This window comes from Nyctereutes procyonoides, unplaced genomic scaffold, assembly GCF_905146905.1.
Source record: "Nyctereutes procyonoides isolate TBG_1078 unplaced genomic scaffold, NYPRO_anot_genome, whole genome shotgun sequence".
NCBI classification, from domain to species: Eukaryota; Metazoa; Chordata; class Mammalia; order Carnivora; family Canidae; genus Nyctereutes; species Nyctereutes procyonoides.
In genome coordinates, this window is record NW_026575051.1 from 2,556,306 (window position 1) to 2,575,976 (window position 19,671).

A 19,671-nucleotide genomic window follows, 5' to 3' on the forward strand; every position below is an offset into this window, starting at 1 on the left:
CTACATCTTCTCAATTGTTTTTTCCTCATATTTGCCCTTTTCCTTTCCTACTTGGCAAGATTTGGCTTTACTCAAGGATCTTTTTGTGATCTTTGTCCAGTTTCATTCTAGTGATAACTACCTTGCTATGATGAATGCCTACATGGACAGTTGTTCATTTGCCTTCTCTTTCTGTACTCATTCAATGTAGATGACATATTCCTTCCTGTAAACCAATTTAGTGAAGACTACTTCACCAATTTGCTGATCTTTCTAGTGTCCTCACACAACATGTACTTCATCATCCTTTCGGATGGCATTTGTTCAAACATTATACTTCTGTCTCAGCTCTTTGGAAAAAGGGGAAGACATAATCTTCCTGTGAATGTGGGAAGGTGCATTGAAATGCATTTTATAGTTCTTGCTCTGGTCAAAAGTCACAAAGATTGAACTTCATTTTGGAGGCTGGCACTTCAACGATGGCTGCAAAAGTCTCATCAGTGTTTTTTAGTCGTCAGTGCATATAGTATTCACCTCCTTGTTTAGGTTAATTCTTAAGAATTTTAGTCTTTTTGATGCTATTATAAATAGAATTGGTTTCTTTTTTGGATTGTTCATTGTTAGTGTATATAAACACAATTGATTTTTTATTGAAGTATAGTTGACATACAGTAGTATATTCATTTCAGCTGTACAACATAGTGATTCAACATTTATATACATTATTAAATGATCAGCATTAAGTCTGTCACCACACACAGTTATTACAATATTATTGACTATATTCCCTATGCTGTAGTTTTCCTCCCCATGACTTTTAACTAGAAGTTTGTACCTCTTAGTTCTCTTCCATTTATTTCACCCATCCCCTCACCCCCTTCTCTTCTGGCAACCACCAGTTTGTTCTCTGTATTTATGAATCTGTTTCTATTTCGCTCATTCGTTTTGTTTTTAGACTCCACATATAAATGAAATCATATGCTATTTGTCTTTCTCTGTCTAAATTATTTCACTTAGCATAATACCCTCTAGGTCCATCCACATAGCTGCAAATGGTAAGACTTCATTCTTTTTTTATAGCTGAGTAATATTCCATTTTATGTATATGCCACATTTTCTTTATTTATTCATCTATTAATGAACTTAGGTTGCTTCCATATCTTGGCCATTGTAAATAATGCTGCAATAAACATAGGGATGCATATTTCCTTTTGAATTAGTGTTTTCATTTTCTGGGGTGAATACCCAGAAGTGGAATTGCTAGATCATACAGCATTTGTTTTTATTTTTCTGGGAAACCTCCTTACTATTTTCCATAGTGGATGCACCAATTCATATTCCCACCAACAGTGCACAGGGTTCCCTTTTCTTCACAGCTTCACCAACACCTGTTATTTCTTATTTTTTTGAGACTAGCTATTCTGACAGGTGTGAGGTGATATCTCATTGTGGTTTTGATTTGCATTAGAAACACAACTGTGGATTTGTGTGGATTCTGTACCTTATTACTTTGCTGAATTTCTTTTTTAATTATTTTTTGTGTGTGGAACCTTTAAGGTGTGGTACTTATTAGATCATGCATCTTTGAACAGAGATAATTTTACTCTTTCCAATTAGGATGGCTTCCCTCCACTCCCAGTTTGTTTAATTGCTCTGGCTAGAATTTCTAGTGCTATTTTGTTTTTTTTTGTTTTTTTTTTTTTAATTTTTATTTATGATAGTCACACACAGAGAGAGAGAGAGAGGCAGAGACACAGGCAGAGGGAGAAACAGGCTCCATGCACCGGGAGCCCGACGTGGGATTCGATCCTGGACCTCCAGGATCGCGCCCTGGGCCAAAGGCAGGCGCTAGCTAAACCGCTGCGCCACCCAGGGATCCCTCTAGTGCTATTTTGAATAGTGGCTAAATCAAGCATCCTTATCTTGTTCCGGAAATTAGAGGAAAAACTTTCTTTCACCATTGATTATGCTGTTATCTGTCAGATTTTCATGTATGGCCTTTATTATGTTGGGGTTGTTTTCCTTCTACTCCTAGTTTTTTGAGTGTCTCACCATAAAAGAGTGTCAAAATTTTATCAAATGCTTTTTTGCATCAGTTGAAGTGGATCATTTCAGTCCACTTAAGTGGCATATATGACATTATATTAGTCATAATGTTAGTGTCATATATGACATTCATTAGTCATATTAATTTTCATATGTTGAACCATGGTTGCATACCAAGAATAAATCCTATTTAGTATGTATTCTTTTAATATGCTGCTGGATTCAGTTTTCTCGTATTTCGATGAGGACTTTTGTATCGATATTCATAAAGGATATTAGTCTGTAGTTTTCTTTTCTGGCAGTGTCTTTGTCTGGCTCTGGTATCAGGACAAAAATAGCATCATAGAATAAGTTAGAATGTGTTCTCTCCTTTTCAGTTCTTTGAATTTGACAATTGGTATTAGTTACTTAACATTTAGTAGAATTCACCAGTGAAGCCATCAGCTCCAGGGCTTTTCCTTGTCCACAGGTTTTTTATTACTGATTTAACCTTACTACAGTTCTACTCAGACTTTCTATTTCTTATTGATTCAATCTAGGTAAGTTTTGTGTTTCTAGGTGTTTGTCAATTCCATCCAGGTTATCCAATTAGTTGGTTATCCAGTTGTTCCTGGTACCATCTTTTAATCCTTTTGGCTTCTGTGGATTCAGTAGAAATGTCCCCGGTTCATTTCTAACTAGAAATTTGAATCTTCTTTCTTTTTTTTCAGTCTATATAATGGTTTCTCAATCATGTCACTCTCTTTGAAGAAGCAACTTTTGGGTTTATTTCCACTATATTTTTCTCTTCTCTATCTCTGCTTTAATCTTTATTATTTCCTTCCATCTGACAGTTTGGGGTTGCTTGTTCTTCTTTTGCTAGTTCCTAAAATTGTGAAGTAGGTGATTGGTTTGAGGTCTCTCTTCCCCTGGGTGGCGCAGCGGTTTGGCGCCTGCCTTTGGCCCAGGGCGCGATCCTGGAGACCCGGGATCGAATCCCACTTCGGGCTCCCGGCGCATGGAGCCTGCTTCTCCCTCTGCCTGTGTCTCTGCCTCTCTCTCTCTCTCTCTCTCTCTGTGTGTGTGACTATCATAAAAAAAATTAAAAAAAAGAAATTAATGTGTTTACAGAGATTAATTTGTCCCTTAGCACACCCTTTACTGCCAGTATGCAGCATTGTGTGTTGTGCCTTAGCTTTTGTTCATCTAAGTATATTCTAATTTCCCTTGTGATTTCTTCTTTGATCTATTGTTTATTTCCACAAATTTGTGAATGTTTCAGTTTGCCTTCTGTTGTCTCTAAATGATATTTTAAATTAATGCATCACATTTTTAAGTATATTCTGCTGGTATTTACGTTAAATGCACTATCTGGAGGTTGTGGTAATTTTCATTGATCAGTCAAGGTACATTCCACACCTTTTGAGGCCAAGTCTATCTATGGCAATGCTTGAAAGGTGAAAAGACATGTTAACTTTCAAGCTAAGATTTTCTTACACCAGGGTTTAAGAAAGCTTTGTGAAGTTTATTCCTACATTTCCAGCACGCAACACTACAAACCTGAGGTATATTTAAGATGTAATACTGGCAAGAGAAGAGAGAGAACCTAACTGTGGAAAAGAGAAAGAAATGAGGGAAGGCTTCCTGGAGGAGTGACATATGAGCTAAGACTGTCCAATAGCAGGAAAGGAGTCAGAGAGAACAGCACACTCTCCATTTCCCCAATGTTTTCTGTCTCCGCAATGCCTCCACCTGAGGCCTTCCCCACTAGTGAGTTTCTGCCCCTCCCTGGACCCCACAAGAAGTATCACCTCCACGGAAGCCTTCATGTTCCCCCCCTCCTCCAGCTGCCAGCAGGATTGATTGCTTTCTCCACCCTCTCTAAAGATCACTGAATCACCCCTTAGCATTGAGTCACGTTTTATATACTTATGTATATCTATGCCTGTTTACTTTTTTTCTTTTCCCTGTGAAGGGCCTATTGCTTAATGTTCAGAGATCATTTGGTTGAATCCTCTCCTCTCATAGGTGAGAACACAGAAAGGTTCTGTGCCTAACTCTCTATTACAAAAGATAGTTTTTAAAAATCCAGCCCTGGGATCCCTGGGTGGCTCAACGGTTTGGCGCCTGCCTTTGGCCCAGGGCGCGATCCTGGAGACCCGGGATCGAATCCCACGTCGGGCTCCCGGTGCATGGAGCCTGCTTCTCCCTCTGCCTGTGTCTCTGCCTCTCTCTCTCTCTCTCTCTCTAAGTAAATAAAAATCAAAAAATTTTTAAAAAATTAAATAAAATAAAAATCCAGCCCTGAGGTGAACTGTTTTGACGAGAATAGCTAGAACCATGCATATTAAATATATTGCCAAAGGTTAAAAATAAGGGCACCTGGATGACTCAACCGGTTGAGGTCCGCTTTTGGCTCAGATTAGGATCTATGGTTAGAGCTCCCTTCAAGAGCTCCCACCTCAGAGGGGTCTCTGCTTCTCCCTCTTCCTCTGGCCCTCTGCTCCGTTTTCTCTCTCTCTCAAATGAATAAACTCTTCTTTTTTTTAAAGTTCAAAATAGCCAAGTCAAAACCAATGAATCACTATTTTGTAAAAACTTTTGTACACATACTAAAAATAGTTAGCAAACCGGGAGCTGTCAAACCAGAGCACAGAATGAGACTCAGGGGTATACTGTTATAAAATAGCCTATGCCGTGAGAAAGCGGTGACTGTTTTTCCCAGATTGCCTACAATATAATCTTCAGTGGTTTCTTCACATCAACCATGGGAAACAGTCAAATGTTGCTTACTTCCAGAAGAGCAAGCAAGAAATGATCTTGGCCAAGATAGCCTTGCAAATGCAAAATAGGCTAAATTAAGCTTTGTTTGCATGATCAAACTGGCTAGTTTGCTTATAATTTTCAAAGCTGGTCTCCTTCGGTTTTGACTGTAACAGACCCAATCTCTCAGTCAATGCAATGCACCCAGCAAAAGTTCCACGAATACAAAGCAGCGCTATCTGGGCGGCACTAGGACCCCAGGGGCACCCCGCCGGCGGGTGGTGGCGCCCGTTAGACGTTCGGCGAGAGCGGGGAGCCGTGGGTGGGCGGGCGAGGCGGTAGGGGAGGCCGACGGAGGCGGCCGTCCCGATCCGCCCCGCGGGCCGCGAGGAGGTGCTCAGGTGTGCGGGGAATGGGGTCCGGCAACCCCGGCTCGGTCGCCGCTCCCCGCAGCGCACGTTCCCGTCGCGGCGACGCTGAGGGCCCCGGCCGTCTCCCGGGGCGCGGCGCGCGGTGGACAGGCATGTCGTAACCGCGAGAGGAGAGCGCGCGCTTCCGCGGGGAAGCGCAGAACACGCGGGGCACCGAGCTGGGGCGGCGGCGGGGCCTAGGACCTGTCGGAGCGAGTCCCCGGGCGGACGCGAACGGAGGGGCGGGGCGAGGGCGGGGCGAGGGCGGGGCTCGCCGGCGCGGCCGCGTGGGGCGGGGCTTGAGGGGCGGGGCGAGCGAGGGCGAGACCGGAAGGGGCGGGACCGAGAGACCGCGCTGTCTGGGCTGGCCTCTGGAGGCTGGGAGGTGCAGACGGGCGCATCAGGACAGCGTTGTGGGAAGAAACGCCGGTGGGGAAGGCGGATCTGAGATATTCGAGGGACCCCAGGTTACTCTAAAGCATCTGGAGCCGACGAGAAGGCGCTGGTTTCCGAGGGGGGAATCCTGGGAGACGAGAGCAAAGGAGTGAATCGCAGGAACCCGGACAGCTGTGTTGTTTAACCCAGAACAGCCTGCCAAGGAAACCAGAAGGTGAAGAGCAGATACTAGGAGAAGCGCCCCGAGAAGTGTTCCAGAAGCTGAGGTTGAGAGGGTGACAGTGACTTAACAAGATGAAGGAAAGGCAGGTTGAACTGTGTGTTTGGAAATCAGGGAGACTTGGGGAGGCTGGCTGGCTGCAGGATGGGGAGCAGGAGAGTACCAAGGGGGGCTGAGAAGTAAGGGCGGTGAGGAGGAGTGTGAAGCCTAAGCCCCTTGGGGGCTGGGATGGCATTTTACCTTGATTTCCCGTCGCTGGTACATAGTGTTGGAGCTAAATGCCATTTTCTTGAAGGTGATTAGCTTCCGGATAGCAGAGTGCTGGATGCCAGCCTGAGGAGTGTGGATTTATCTTCTAGGCCAATGAGTCCCAAGTCCTGCTCACCGGAATCTCCTAGAAACCTTGCCTGAAGCACAGATTCCCCAAATCACTGCCCAGAGATTCAGATTCAGTGGGTGGCGAGGTCTGGAAATCTGTTTTCTTAATGAGTTCCCAACTGATTCCCATGTAGCCAGGTAACACCTGGCAGATCCTGAAGATTTCTTTTTTTCAGTTTTATTGAGGTGTAATTGACAAATAGGAATTATAAATATATTAATTATATATGTTTAAGGTGTTCAACTTGATGTTTTGATATATTTCTACATCGTGAAATGATTACGCAATCGAGCTAATTAACATACCCATCATCTCAGACAGTAGCCAGTGTCTGTCTGTGTGTGTGTGTGTGTGTGTGTGTTGACAACACTCGAGGTCTACCCTGAACACATTTCAAGTATGCAGTACAGTATTGTTAACCATATCACCACGCTCTACGGTAAGATCTCCAGAACTTAATCATCTTGGATAATTGAAAATTTCTACCTTTTGACCAATTGCTCCCCATTTCCACCTCCCTCTAACCCCGAGTTACCACCATTCTGCTCTCTGCTTCTAGGAGTTTAACTATCTTAGATTCCACATGTGACTAAGATCATGCAGTATTTGGCTTTCTGTGTCTGCCTTTTTTTACTTAGCATAATGTTAGCTATATAGCTCGTTAGCATATGTATTATGTATAATAACATAATATTTTAATATACAAAATATATTCATACGTATATACAACGGATATATACTTAGAAGTGGGATTGCTGGATCATATGGTAGTTCTATTTTTAAATTTTTTGAGAACTCTCCACAGTGTTTTCCATAATGGTTGTACCAATTTACATTCCCTCTACCAGTGTACAAGGATTGCCTCTTCTCCACATCCTTCCTTAGCAACACTTGCCTTTTGTATTTTGATAATAGCCATTCTAACACATGTGAGATGCTGTCTCCCTTCGTATGTCGAGCTTTTCCCATTTTTCTTCTGAATTTTATGGTTTCAAGTCTTACATTTAAGTCTTTAATCCATTTTGAGTTGATTTTTGTATATGGTATGAGACAAGGGTCTAGTTTCATTCTTCTGCATACAGATATCCAATTTTCCGAACAATATTGAAGAGACTCTCCCTTCCCCATTGGGTATTTTTGAAACTCTTGTTGAAGACTAATTCACCATCGATGCACTGATTTATTTCTGGGCCCTCTATTCTGTTCCATTCACCTATATGTCTGTTTTTATACCAGTAGCATACTGTTTTGATAACTTTGTGGTGCATTTTGAAGTTAGGTGGGGCCTCTCTCCCATGGGGCTAAGAGGTCCCTTTTCTCCTTAGCCAGGGATGGAGGCCAAGATCAGCCTTTGAGGATCATTGTCAGGGCTGCCACAAGCTGGCAGCCTTGTTTTCCTGCCTCAGACATCTGTAGTTGCTGGGAGCCCCTGCTTGATCTATATCAAGCATGCTAGCCCCACAGCCAGACTAGGGTCTGAACTGGCAGCATGGAGCCTCTGGCTCTCTTTACATAGTGCCAGGCTCTCATGAGCTGATCCTGGCCTGTGTTGCCCCAAAAGTAACTTGGCCCCTGCCTACTCTATAGGCAACACCTAACACACCTAAACAGGTAGTCGTCTACCTCAAAGATGCCTGTGAAGGAGTGGGGCCTCTCACCTCCTGCTTTCCTACTAAACAACTTCTTTGGCCCCAGGGGATTCACTGGGAGAGGAGAGGGCTCCAAAAGTGGGGGACTTCTGTTGTAAAAGAGGCTTCTGAGGCCACCTCGCTCAGGGAGGGTCACCATTTTTCCCTGTGTGGATTAGCTTGGGTGTTACCAGACCACTCCATCCACCTACTCAGAGTTGTGTCTCCTGCAGAGAGTCCCATACAGCATTGTGAGGCACGGGATGGTGAGGAAGAGTCATGAGTGGGTGCTGGAGAAGGAGCACCACAGACATCAGGACAAAGAATCAGACCTGACACTCACTGCATCAGCCCCAAGTGCAAGTCCCGTTTATAAGCAGTTTATTATATCCAATTGGACAGTTTGGGCTTCCCACATTTGCCATGTCAAGTTTTCTGTGTTGAAGTACTTTCATCAGCTGACAAAATAACGTTTTAGAAAAGTTTTAAAGTTCTAACAGTTTTTCTTCACTAATAAAAATTCTGAAAGCAGGATGCCTGGGTGGCTCAGTGGTTGAGCATCTGCCTTCGGCTGGGGTCGTGATCCCGGGGTCCTGGGATCGAATCCCACATCAGGCTCCCCGCATGGAGCCTGTTTATTCCTCTGCCTGTGTCTCTGCCTCTCTCTCTGTGTCTCTCATGAATAAATAAATAAATTCTGAAAGCATCTTTTTTTTTTTTTGTCCTAAAAGCAATAATCCACTTTCTGTGGGGAAAAAAAATAGGAAGATTGTTTTGACTATTTGGGATGTTCTGTGCCTCATGTAATTAAGATTATTTTTTTTATTATCTGTAAAGAATACCATTGGGATTTTGATATGAATTGCACTGAATCTGTAAATCACCTTGGGTGGTCTGGACATTTTAACAGTATTCTCCCAATCCATGAACATTGAAGTCTTTTCATTTATCTGCATCTGCTTTGGTTTCCTTCATCAATGTTTTACAATTTTCAGTGGCCAAGTTTTTCATCTCTTTGATTAAGTTTATTACTAAGTATTTTAGTCTTTTTGTTGCTATGTGATTAAGATTGTTTCCTTAATTTTCTTTTCAGATAATTCATTGTTAGTGTACAGAAACCTCACTGATTTTCATATGTTGATTTTGTTTCCTACAACTTTACTGGATTCATTTATTAGTTCTAATAGTTTTGTTGTTGTTGAATCTTTGTAATTTTCTAAATATATGATCATGTCATCTGAAAACAGAGATAAATTTATATCTTTCTTTCTGTTTTGAATGCCTTTCATTTCTTTTCCTTGTCTAATTGCCCTGGCTAGGATTTCCAGTACTATGTTGAGTAGAAGTGGAGAGAGTGTGTATCCTTGCCTTATATCAGATCTTAGAAGAAAAGCTTTCAGGTTTTCGTCATTGATTATGATGTTAGCTGTGGGGGCTTTTAATATATGGTCTTTATTGTGTTGAGGTAAGTTCCTCTACATCTATTTTGCTTATAGTGTTTATTCCAAATGGATGTTGTCAAATGCTTTTTCTGTGTCTGTTCATCTGTGATGAGATGATGATGTTTATCTTTCATTCTGTTAATATGGTGTGTCACATTGATTTACCATTATTGAACCATCTTTAATCCCACAGATAAATCCCACTTGGTCATGGTGTATAATCCTTTTAATGTGCTGTTGAATTGGTTTGCTAATATTCTATTGAGTATTTTAACATCTGTGTTCATCAGGGATATTGGTCTGTGGTTTTCTTTTCTCGTGTTGTCTTTGTCTAGCTTTGGTATTAGGGTGGTGGTGGGCTCATAAATGGTTTGGAAGTGTTCCTTCCTTTTTTTGGAAGAGTTTTAGGATGATTGATACTAATTTTCTTTGAATGTTTGATAGAATTCACCCATGAAGCCATCTGGTCCTGGGCTTTTCTTCTTTGGGAGGTTTTTAATTACTCCTTCAATTTTCTTATTTGTTATTGGTCTGTTCAGCCTTTCCATTTCTTCTCAATTCCTCTTGTTATATGTTTCTTTTTTTTTTCCAATTGTTATATGTTTCTAAGAGCTTCTCCATTTCTTCCAGGTTATCCAATTTGTTAGCATATCATTGTTCATAAAGTTCCCTATGGTTGGGACACCTGGGTGGCTCAGCAGTTGAGCATCTATGCCTTTGGCTCAGGTCGTGAACCCATGGTTGCGGGATCAAGTCCCACATCGGGCTCCCCATATGGAGCCTGCTTCTCCCTCTGCCTCTATCTCTGCCTCTCTCTGTGTGTGTCTCTCATAATTAATTAATTAATTAATTAATTAATTGGTTAATAAAATTCCCTATGGTCTTGTTTATTTCCGTGGCATCCATTTAATGTCTGCTCTTTTGTTTCTGATTTATTTCAGTCTTCTCTCTTTTTTGTCTTGTTAAGGGTTTATCAATTTTTTTATTCTATCCTCTATTTTATTTATTTTTGCTGTATTATTTCTTTCTATCTTCTAACTGGCAGTTTGGTTTGTTCTTTTTCTAGTTCCTTAAGGTGTAAAGTTTGATTGTTTATTTGAGACCTTCTTTTTTTTTTTTACTAAAAACTTCCCTCTTAGTATTACTTTTGCTGCATCCCATAAGTTTTAGTGTGTTGTGTTCTCTTTTTTCTTTTTCTTTTTTTTTTTCCACTGAAAAGTTTTATTTTATGCCTTTTGGATAGAAATGGGAATTTATTTGCCAGGAAGGATGATCCCATCACACTTCTACTGCAACCAGCACATGGCATCTCTGCTGATTCTGTGTTTGGCCCCAATGCAGCCTGTCCTGCGCTTCTTGTCTGCAGTGCTGAAACCTAGCCTACACAGAAGTCCAGGCCATAGATACCAATGCTTGGGTCATATTTAATCCCCAGATCAGTGTGCTCCTGGATCCCCAAACCAAAGTTTCCAGTATCAGAGAGGTTATTTTTCTTTAACTCATACTCTAGCACCTTTAGACCTTTCTCCAAGATTTCTTCTGCCTTGGACCTAAGGACTGTGCAGTGGACAGCAATCTTTTCATTTCTCCCAATACCAGGGAATCGCACTATGTATCTAGCTTTGGAGAACACAGAGTTGACCTGTGAGCTACTCCAGCACCTTGGCTGCCTGGGTCAGTCTCTCTCCACTCTCCCCCACACAGATGTTGAGTCAGAACTTGCAGATGTGAAGTTCCACATGGGGTTCTCCTTTCTACCTTAATCCTGTGCCATGGTGGAGAACAGCATATATTGTGTTTTCATTTTCCTTTTCTGAAGATATTTTTAAAAATCCCTTTTGACCAATGGTTGTTGAAGAGTGTGGTCTTTAGTTTCCATGTATTTGCGAATTTTCCCATTTTCTCATTGCTTTTGGGTTTGTTTCATTCTATCATGATTGCAAAAGATACTTGGTATGATTTTGGTCTTCTTAACTTTGTTAACTTTGTTTTTTGACCCAGCATGTGTTTAATCCTGGAGAATGTTCTGTGTATGCTTGAGAAGAATATGTATTCTTATGCTGTTGGATAGAAAGTACTATGTGTGTCTTTTAAGTCCATTTATTCTATAGTGTTGTTTAACTCCACTGTTTATTGATTTTCTGTCTGGAAATTCCATTCAGTATTGAAAGTGTGTTGAAGTCTCCTACTATTATTGTATTGCCATCAAGTTCTCCTTTCAGACCTGTCAATATTTGCTCTTTATACTTAGGTGCTCTGATGTTGGATGCATTTATATTCAAAATTGTTATATCTTCCTATTGAATTGACCCTTTTATCTTAATGTAATGACCTTCTTTGTCTCTAAAGACAGGTTTTAATTAAGGTCTATTTTGTGTGATATAATCATAGCTACCCTTACTTTCTTTTGGTTACTATTTGCTTGGAGTATCTTTTTTTTTTTTCATTCCTTCATTTCAGCTTCTGTGTATCTTTAAACCTAAAGGAAGTTTCTTGTAAACTGCATGTAGTCGGATCTTGGGTTTTTTTTTTTTTAATTTTTTTAATTTTTATTTATTTATGATAGGCACACAGTGAGAGAGAGAGAGGCAGAGACACAGGCAGAGGGAGAAGCAGGCTCCATGCACCGGGAGCCTGACGTGGGATTCGATCCCGGGTCTCCAGGATCGCGCCCTGGGCCAAAGGCAGGCGCTAAACCGCTGCACCACCCAGGGATCCCTGGATCTTGGGTTTTTTTAATCCACTTAGTCACTCTTTGTCTTTTGATTGGGGGGTTAAACCATTTACATTTACAGTAATCATTGATTGAGAATGATTAAGTGTTACCATTTTGTTCATTGCTTTCTGTTTGTCCCAATTTTAGTATATGTGCTGCTGAAGCAAGCACACTTTCTGTTTGTCTTATAGTTCTTTGTCCCTCTTTTTCTCTACCTTCCTTTGTGTTTATCTTTTTTTGTATTGATAGGCTTTAGTTATTTCCTTTTTCTTTTGTGTAGCTTCTATACGTATTTTCTTTGTAGTTATAATGGGGCTTATATAAAATATTTTCTAGTTATAACACTCTGTTTTAAGCTGATAACAACTTAATATCACTTGCATACAAGAACTCTACACTTTTACCTCTCCCGCCCCCACATTGTATGTTATTGATATCATAGATTATATGTATTTTTATATGTATTTATATTGTGTATCCATTAATATGATTTTAGTTATAGTTATTTTAATGCTTTTGTGTTTTAACTTTTACACCAGAATTAAAAATGATTTTCTCTGGCAGCCCTGGTGGCACAGCAGTTTAGCACTGCCTGCAACCCAGGATGTGATCCTGGAGACCCGGGATCAAGTTCCACGTCAGGCTCCCTGCATGGAGCCTGCTTCTCCCTCTACCTGTGTCTCTGCCTCTCTCTCTCTCTCTCTCTCTCTCTCTGTGTGTCTCTCATGAATAAATAAATAAAATCTTAAAAAAAATATTTTCTCATCACTGTTACAGTGATATAACATTCCATATTTGTATTTTCACCTTTACCAATATGTTTCATACTTTCTTAAGTTATCATTTTTTATAGCATTCTTTCATTTCACTTCCCTCTAACATTTTTTATAAGGCAGGTCTTAGTGGTGATGGACTTCCTCAGCATTTGTTTGTCTGAGAAAGTCTTTATCTTCCCTTCTTTTTCGAAGGACAGTTTTGCTGGATAAAGCATTCTTAGTTGGCAGGGTTTTTTTCTTTCAGCACTTTAAATATATCATCATCCCACTCTTTTTGGCCTGCCATATTTCTGCTGAAAAATCTACTGGTAGTTTTATTGGTGTTTCTCAGTATGTGAAAGTTGCCTTTTTCCTGCTGCTTTCAAAATTCTCTTTGTCTTTGACTTTGATAATTTAATGTGCCTCAGTGTGGGTTTCTTTGAGTTCATCTTCTTTAATATTCTTTAGGCATCTTGGATCTGGATGCCTATTTCCTTCCCCAGTTTTGGGAAGTTTCCAACATTATTTCTTTGAATAAGCATTCTGCCCCTTTGTCTATCTTCCTCCTCTAAGACTCCCATAATGTGTATATTGAGCCATTTGATGATGTCTCAAATCCCTTAAGCTATCTTTATTCATTCTTTTTTCTTTTGGCTTCTCTGGATGATTTCCAGTGACTTGTTTTCTTTTTTCTTTCTTTCTTTTTTTTTTTTTTCTGTGACTTGTTTTCAATTTCACTGATCCTTTCTTCTACTTGCTCTAGTCTGCTGTTGAACACCTCTGTTGAATTTTTCAGTTCAGTTATTGGGTTTTCAACTCTATGATTTCTGTTTGATACTTTTAAATTTTTCTCTTTGTTGAAATTTTCACTTTCTTCATGCTTTGCTCTCCTAACCTCAGTGAGCATCTTAATGACCATTATTCTGAATTCTCTGTGGAGTGAATCACATATCTCCATTTCATTAGGATTGATTTCAAGATATTTATATTGTTCATTTGTTTGGAATATATTTCCTTGTTTCTTCATTTTCTTTGACTCTATTGATGCCTGTGCTTTAGAAAAAATAGCCACCTCTCCTAGTCTTCATAGACTGGCTTCATACAAGAGATGACCCTTGCCAGTCATCCCAACCAAAGATTAGGAGGGTCTTTCAAATCTTTTTTTTTTAAAGATTTTATTTATTTATTCATGAGAGACACACAGAGAGAGAGGCAGGACACAGGCAGAGGGAGAAACAGGCTCCACACAGGGAGCCCGACGTGGGACTTGATCCTGGGTCTCCAGGATCACGCCCTAGGCTAAAGGTGGCACTAAACTGCTGAGCCACCGGGGCTGCCCGGGTCTTTCTAATCTTTTTTTTTTTTTTAATTTTTTTTATTTGTTTGTGATGGTCACAGAGAGAGAGAGGCAGAGAGGCAGAGACACAGGCAGAGGGAGAAGCAGGCTCCATGCACCGGGAGCCCGACGTGGGACTCGATCCCGGGTCTCCAGGATTGCGCCCTGGGCCAAAGGCAGGCGCCAAACCGCTGCGCCACCCAGGGATCCCCTCTTTCTAATCTTAATGTGTGTTTCCAAACCACTGTCTGTGTTCTTAGCAGCCACCAGGAATCTAGAGTGTGACAAGTCCTATTAGTGCTCCAAGAAAGGTGAGGTAGAAGCCAATTCCCTGAGTAGTAGCTGGAAAAGTTGGGTGCTGCATGAGTGATCCAAGGAACATTCTTTCCTCAGGGATATTCTGGGAGTTAGAATTTATCACTCATTCTGCACTAGGCCAAGAAGAAGAGCTGTGACAAATGTCTGTATTCTTGTTCAGACCAACCACATACTTTTAAACCATTGCTTTGCTCTCTGTAGCCCCCAGTGGCCTAGTGAATGTCAAGCCCTGTCAGCTCTCAGAGACTGGTGAGTTGGAAGCGAGTCTTTCCTGTAGCATCTGGAAAAGTTGCAAGGCTAGATATATATTCCATCTCCTTCCAGGAAGAAACTGGAGGCTTGATTTTACTTCTGGAACAAGCCAGGGGGAAGAGCTGCAGAAAGAGCCCACATCCTCATTCAAGCTTTCAGGAGACTAGTGATTACCTGCCTTATCAGCTCCCAGAAACAAGTAAGTTAGAGGCTAGACCTTTGGGCATTAGTGAGAAAAGTCAGGATGCTAGATATGCAGTCTAATTCCTTCCAGGGAGATGTTGGATGCTGCGCTTTATCACTCAAGTGAACCAGGGAAGAAGGAGCCATAGGAGGAGCCCATAGACCTATTCAAAACCACCACTTGTTCTCTGTAGTCCCGAGGAGACTAGACCACCTGTATCTACTAGCCTAATTACATCATTTATATTTTAAACAGCTAGAAATCAACTCTATAATGAAAATGTCTAAGAAACAATAATCTCATGTGCCATTAGCTTTTCTCTTTACAATTTTTAAAAATATTTTATTTATTGATTTCATGAGAGACACAGAGAGAGGCAGAGACATAGGCAGAGGGAGAAATAGGCTCCCTGCAGGGAACCTAATGCAGGACTCTATCCTAGAACCCCAGGATTATAACCTGAGCCAAAGGCAGATGCTCAACCACTGAGCCACCCAGGTGCCCTCTCTTTACAATTCTTAGTCAAGCCTAAAGTGAACATCTAGAGAATGGACCTCTGACAGATTTCTAGGTCTCTAGACCATCATCTAGAGAATGGACCTCTATAGCACCTGAGCCTTCTTGTCTACCATGTGACAGATTTCTATCCAGGCTACATTCAACCCCACTGGTTCCTGAATGGACAGCAGGAAAACAGCTAGAGTTATGTCCACCAACCTGATCCTAATAAAGACTGGATCTTCCAGATCCTGGTGATACTGGCAATGACCCTTCACCAGAGAGATGGACACACTTGCCAAGTAGAGCACCCCAGCCTGGATGGTCCTGTCACTGTGGAGTGGAGTGAGTTACTCCCTGAGTTAGGCCCTAAATTCTGAAAAACAGGGAATATTCTAGTTCCGGGATCTACTCATTTTGTCACATGTCTATACGTGGGGGTCATACCTATCTCCATCTTTTTCCTAGAGAAGTCCCTGAGAATAGTTTAGAGCTGGCGCAGCAGAGACTTGCCCACCCTGTCCTAGGAAATACTAATGATTCATAGATCTCTGCCCATGTCAGAAAACCTAGGAAACTCAAACACCTTCCTGAATTATCCTCACATGTGAGAACTGTTAAATGCCTTCAGCCTTTTAGCTTATGTGAGTTATTTTGAGAGGCAGCTACCAGAATCAGCATGTGTGTGTCCTTTTGGAAGTCACAGCCTAATTTTCGGAACTTGGGGGTCCTTTCTAAATTTCTTCCTTCAAGTTTTATATCTCTCACAGACCTCATATTGGTATTCTATATTAAGCCCCAGAATCTCAGACAGTACGTGAGGGGTGGTGCAGCAGGTAGAGGTGAAAATGACCCCTGGTCTGTGTTTCCCTGAGATACACTGATTCTGCTCAGAGAAATACTGGCTACTCTCAGGCTTTGTGCTAGGGCTCATCTTCCTTGTAGTGAGCATCTGAGTGCATACTAGGAGCAAGAGAGGTAAGAAAACCTGAGAGATGGCTGAGATTTGCTTTCCCCTGACTTACTCATCCATCTTCAATGATAAATAACTGATACAGAAAAACAATACCAGAGAATCCTGGAGTTCACTGAAATCAGATTGTTGGGAAGTAAAAATGGCTTGTAGGAAGAGAGAAATCCCAGGCCGGAATTTTATCCCAACCAGATGTATGGAGTCTCCAAATACTCTGGTCATGTCTAAGTTCATTTAGTAATGAATTAGTCTTCAGCCAGCCTCTGCCTTACTTCCCAGTGATTGGACCATGGCAATGGAGATGAGATGGGAAAGTTTATCTAATTGTCTAAGATTCTGTTAATAGGTGAATACATTCCCTTTTCTCCTTTCATTATTCTGTGATGAGGATCTTGAAAACCAGGTAATACTCCTGCTTCTTTTTCTTGGGAGTGGGTTGCAGAAAGTCCTTTCATTGCATCCTGACTCTGAGACTCCTACTGGGAAGAAGCATACAAGTGTGGAAATGAGCATTACTTTGCTCCATTAAGAAGGAAGCCCAGAGAAACTCTTATTTTTCATCAGGCTAAGACTCAATCTCTCACGAAATTTCTCTTTCCTGAGATTTAGAGTAAGAAATGTCAACAACCTGAGATAACTTTTCCTTTTACCTCCTCTAGGGTTCCTGATCTGACCCAAAGACCTGCATGTGACCTGGAACAAGCATTTTTCTATCTTTCCTCAGTCCCAGAGGCTGGTTCCGGAAAAGACCTCAGCCTTCCAAGAGCATGTTACTGCCAAGTAATTGCTCTGAAACTAGTTTCTATAGTTGTTCTCTTTGATTCCATGCACACTTTCTCTCGGGGCTTCTATCCAAGTTCCTTTAGGGTAGTTCCATGAGTAATAAAAAGCCAATGTTAAAGCATATTCTCTTAAGAATATATACCAAGTCATCTCTGCCACTGCCTTTGTGTGAGGATTTTGGTAAACAGTAGGAGTTCATGAAGAAGTTCATTGTTGTGTATACACAGGCAAGAAAGAAAATGTGAAAAGGGGATATTCTAACTATTGGGAAGGGTGGCAAATTTGACATGGACCTCCTCTGAATTCACACTCTATCTTTGGGCTGCCCCATATTTGTATTTGATACTTTCATTCCTGGAGGCCTGGGACCATTCTTAGTTATTCAAGGATGAGCAGATGGTGAATACAGCACTAACTCAACATACATGAAGACTGTTTTACCATTACCATTAAGAAATCAAATTAAGGGGTGCCTGGGTGGCTAAGTTGGTTGAGCATCTGACTCTTGATTTCCTCTCAGGTCATGCTCTGAGGATCCTGGAATGGAGCCCCGTATCAGGTTCTACACTCAGCAGGGGGCAAGGAGGTTTGGCTTCTCTGCTTCTCTCTCTCTCTCTCTCTCTCTCCTGCCCCTCCCCCCTCTAAAATAAATAAATAAATCTTTTTAAAAAATCAAATTAAGATCAGAATTTAAAATTGGAAATATAATGTAATAAACCTAAACCCTTTTCTTTGATACCGTGATAGTCTTTGACCAAACAAGGCTTAGCCTTTTTTTTTTTTAACATTTTATTTATTTATTCATGAGAGACAGGCAGAGACATAGGCAGAGGGAGAAGCAGTCTCCCTGCAGGAAGCCTGATGTGGGACTCGATTCCAGGATCCCAGGATCACAACCTGAGCCAAAGGCAGATGCTCAACCACTGAGCCACCCAGGCGCTCGCAGGCTTAGCCTTTTTAATGCAACAATTTATAGAAGATGCGTCATCAGACCACCAGGCTTCCTGTCGTAGTAATTCACTTAGTGTTAAAATGCTCAAAGAAATAGATGCAGTTCTCTTTTTTAAACATACGTCTGCTTTTACAATCCAAAATGATTACAGGTTTTCTGTTTCATATGAAATTTTCCTGAAAGCCGAGCTAGATTCTAAGTAGTTCTTTTTGCATAAAGCATGGAGTATGACCTCCTGAGGCACATACTGGGGACTCAGAAGATCTCTGACACACCCAGGTGATGCCTCCTCTCTCCCTGCCTCCTCACAAGCAGCTCTTGCCTCTTGTTTGCCCCGGGGCCCCCCTGCTCCATCAATTCCCACTGCTTGCTCCTCTCACGCTGCTCCCCTCCCATCATGCCCTGCATGGGACCAGCTTCCCCCATTTCCAAGAGAGGTTGAGGCTGAAGATGCAGAAGTGGGTGTTACTGACACAGGAGTTAGCATAGCTGGGGTCTGCAGAAAGGTTGGGGTGATTAAGTGTGGGAGCCCAGGAAGAAAGGCCCTGAGCATGGCAAACCAACTATAACTCCCATAACTCATTATGTATGTGCATTGCTTTGTTTAATTCTAATTACTCAGGGATAAGGACATGGTTTTTTCTTTACTTATCTGTTCCAGGTGCATCTGCAGTGGCCACTGTGAGCCAGACAGTGAGGAGAAAATGAGGCAGAGCAGGGCAGGGAGGAGCTCTGAATCCAGGATTCATTTCCCTATCTGGTGAAGGGAGAAGAGGTGGAAGTGAAACCGCTCAACAGGGCTCACCCAACCAGAAAACATCAGAAGGGGCATCTCAGTGTCTGGGAAACAAGCTAGAACCAACATAGCTGAGAAAGCCCCAACCTATGTGGGGTTCAGGGGTAAGAGGAAGAAAATAAAAATGGAGACATGATAATCACCTTCCTTTCAATGGAGTTGATAGGAAATACATCTTTGAAATTGATCAAATTAAAACGATTTTTAATTTGTAAGTAGCTTGTGAATAGATAATTTTCTTCATGATTTCATGTTGATTTTTTGTATCAATATAATAATCCACTTGATTGTTATTAAATAATGTTATATTTTACCCTTTTGTTCTTTTAATAATTTTGGAGGAATCTGATAATAATTTGATGTTTCCAGACATATAATCAGAATGCAGAAAATATTTCACTTCTAAATATTATTTCTTTTTTTCTGTTTTAAATTTTTTTTTAAGATTTTATTTATTTATTTCTGAGAATACACAGAGAGGAGAGAGAGAAGCAGAGACACAGGCAGAGGGAGAAGCAGGCGCCATGCAAGGACCCTGACATGGGACTCGATCCCGGGTGTCCAGGATCAGGCCCTGGGCCGAAGGCAGCGCTAAACCACTTGAGCCACCCGGGCTGCCCTTTTTTTCTGTTTTATTTCTTCTTGAAATTTTTATCTTCTTTATACAAGATGTCTCTAATATTTTACTACTTAGTATAAAATTAATTCTTTGCTTTATAAATTTTTAAAAAATAAATATGTCTTTTTTACAAATTTGTGTAGGACTGTAGTAAAAACCCCTGATACTTCTTAACAAAATGATAGAACTTAATTGTTAAAATTAATTGTATGTTGTATTTATTCAACTGTTTTTGTTTTGAATTAAA

The 19,671-nt window shown here is 41.1% G+C and overlaps 1 long non-coding RNA gene, 1 other non-coding gene and 2 pseudogenes across 5 annotated transcripts; 2 read left to right on the forward strand and 2 right to left on the reverse strand.

Annotated features, from left to right (window-relative positions):
• Positions 1–3,473, reverse strand: LOC129512798 (60S ribosomal protein L26-like; annotated as a pseudogene).
• Positions 3,474–5,102: 1,629 nt separating this feature from the next.
• On the forward strand, positions 5,103–19,671 carry LOC129512551 (uncharacterized). 4 transcript variants are annotated; one of them, XR_008665052.1, is made up of 6 exons: positions 5,518–5,882; positions 14,696–14,818; positions 16,934–17,054; positions 17,578–17,643; positions 18,671–18,909; positions 19,251–19,671. It is a non-coding gene; the product is annotated as an uncharacterized LOC129512551 (long non-coding RNA). The 4 variants fall into 4 exon arrangements; XR_008665053.1 differs by lacking the exons at positions 5,518–5,882; positions 17,578–17,643 and adding an exon at positions 5,103–5,168 and having other exon boundaries at positions 14,692–14,818; XR_008665050.1 differs by lacking the exon at positions 17,578–17,643.
• LOC129513208 (small Cajal body-specific RNA 20) lies at positions 7,456–7,584 on the forward strand. The gene has a single exon (XR_008665188.1). It is a non-coding gene; the product is annotated as a small Cajal body-specific RNA 20 (non-coding RNA).
• LOC129512548 (60S ribosomal protein L11-like) lies at positions 10,254–11,016 on the reverse strand (annotated as a pseudogene).